At 49.7% G+C, this 2,578-nt stretch overlaps 1 pseudogene; it reads right to left on the minus strand.

Moving 5' to 3' along the window:
* Positions 1 to 226: 226 nt before the first annotated feature.
* Positions 227 to 1,740, minus strand: LOC100401696 (keratin, type II cytoskeletal 8 pseudogene; annotated as a pseudogene).
* Positions 1,741 to 2,578: the final 838 nt, after the last annotated feature.

Raw genomic sequence — 2,578 nt, forward strand, 5'->3', positions numbered from 1 at the left:
ATTTATTTTTTTCCGAGCTAGCTGAGATTTTATTTTGGACCAAAAAAAAAAAAGCAATTGAATTGTTTTGCAACTGGAGGCATGGGCAAGGGGGGTCCCCAGGCAGTAAACTCCCCGCCGGTGGGCTGAGGGCTAGGGCTGAGTGCCGGTGGGCTGAGGGCTAGGGCTGAGCGTCAGGTGGGTCTCCTGTTCCCTGCGCTCCCATGCACAGCAACCTCCCTCCTGGGCTCTGGGGCAGCCTCAGGAGGGGCAGGCTGGGAGGGGCTGTTGCAGCTGTTCACTTGGGCAGGATGTCAGAGGACTCAGACACCAGCCTCCCATCGCGGGTCTCAATCTTCTTCACAACCACAGCTTTGGTGGAGCTGGTGCGGCTGATGGAGCTGGAGCCCGCGACAGAGCCAAAGCTGGAGCCCAGGCCATAGCTGAGGCCGGGGCCTGTGAGGCCCCCATAGGCAGAGCTCAGACCACCTGCATAGCTGCTGGTGGTCTTCGTGTGGATACTCATGTTCTGCATCCCGGACTCCAGCCGGCTCTCCTCGCCCTCCAGTAGCTTGCGGTAGGTGGCGATCTCGATGTCCAGGGCCAGTTTGACATTCATCAGCTCCTGGTACTCACGCAGCTGCTTTGCCATGTCCTGCTTGGCCCGCTGCAGGGCGGCCTCCAGCTCCTTCTGCTTGTCATGAGCATCCTTGAGTGCCCGCTCCCCATGATCCTCAGCATCTCTAATGGCAGCCTCCAGGGAAGCCCTCTGGCCTTTGAGGCCCTCGATCTCAGCCTGGAGCCGGCTGATGTTCCGGTTCATCTCGGAGATCTCAGTCTTCGTACGCCGCAGGTCATCCCCGTGCTTCCCAGCCAGCATCTGCAACTCCTGATACTTGATCTGGTATATGCTCTCCGCCTCAGCCTGGCTGCGGTTGGCGATCTCCTCGTACTGCGCCTTGACCTCGGCAATGATGCCATCCATGTCCAGAGAGCGGCTGTTGTCCATGGACAGCACCACAGACGTGTCGGAGATCTGGGACTGCAGCTCCCGGATCTCCTCTTCATACAGCTGCCTGAGGAAGTTGATCTCGTCAGTCAGTCCTTCCAGGCGAGACTCCAGCTCTACCTTGTTCATGTAAGCTTCATCCACATCCTTCTTGATGAGGACAAATTCATTCTCCATCTCTGTACGCTTATTGATCTCTTCCTCATACTTGTTCTTGAAGTCCTCCACCAGCCCCTGCATGTTGCCAAGCTCCACCTCCAGCTTCAGCTTCTCCTGGCCCAGAGTCTTCAGCTGCCGCCTCAGGTTGTTGATGTAGTTCTCAAACATGTTGTCCATGTTGCTCCTAGCCGTTTTCTGCTGCTGCAGGAGGCTCCACTTGGTCTCCAGATCTTGTTCTGCTGCTCCAGGAACCGCACCTTGTCGATGAAGGAAGCAAACTTGTTGTTGAGGGTCTTGATCTGCTCCTTCTCCTGGGTACGCACGGCCTGGATGTTGGGGTCCACATCTACCTTAATGGGGTTCAGCAGGCTCTGGTTGATGGTGACGGCGGTGATGCCTCCCATGCTTATGCCGCTGGCCCCAAAATAGCCTGCACCCAGGCCACCCCGGAAGCCACTACTGCTCACTCGGGAGAAGCTCAAGCGGGCACTGGGCCCACTCGTTAAGGAGCGGCTGCTGAAGGCCCCGGGGCCAGAGATGGACACCTTGTAGGACTTATGGGTCACCCTGGTGGACATGGTGGAGGCAGGAGTGGAGGCAGGCAGGCTGAACTAGGGAGAGATTCCAGAAGGAGCGGAGAAGCTGCTTCTCGCAAAATGATATTTAAAGAGGATGCATGTAATTCATTTGACAAGGCTCTTGACTAATATTCAAGAGCAATGCATTTAAAATAATCTACCAAATACTGGCAGATCATTATGAGATAGATGCCCCCAAAATATAATCTAATGAAGAATTACTGTCCTGCTAGTTAACCTACAATTAAAGACTTGCCTTTATGTTAAAGAATGAATACTTCCTTGAGCCTATTTTCTTGTTTTGGTATTTTGCTGGGGTTGCTTTCAATTTAGATGATAGAACATCCTCAGATGAAATTTTACAAAGAAAAAAAAATCACCTATAACTTCACTGCTTTAAGAATGCCATTCCAAGATGTATATGCATAATGATTTTTACACAGGTATAATCATACAATGCATGCAATTCTGTGTTCCCTTTTTCTACTTACTATTATAGCTTCTTTGCCATGTTGTTACATAGTCCTTATAATTGTCATTTTAATGGTTGCATAATTAGCTACAAGTTATTGCTCGTGGCAACACAATTCTTTGGGTTTGAGAATAGGCAATATTATGTGGAATAATTAGGAAAGAAAAAATTTATTTAAAGATGGGCTAAAGCAATGATTTTCTAATTGTGATGCTAGATATGCCCCAAAGGTTATGTAGTAAAGATCATGAGGAGAGAAGTCCCGGACTACCCAATCATCTTTTAATTAAAGCACTTCTCTTTTAAGTTTCTTTTTGAAAATAAGGCTTTTTAAAAAAGATAGGAAGATAAAAAAAGGATAACATTAAAAAATGCTACCTT

The sequence above is a fragment of the Callithrix jacchus genome, chromosome 2 (assembly GCF_049354715.1).
Source record: "Callithrix jacchus isolate 240 chromosome 2, calJac240_pri, whole genome shotgun sequence".
Classification (NCBI taxonomy): Eukaryota; Metazoa; Chordata; class Mammalia; order Primates; family Cebidae; genus Callithrix; species Callithrix jacchus.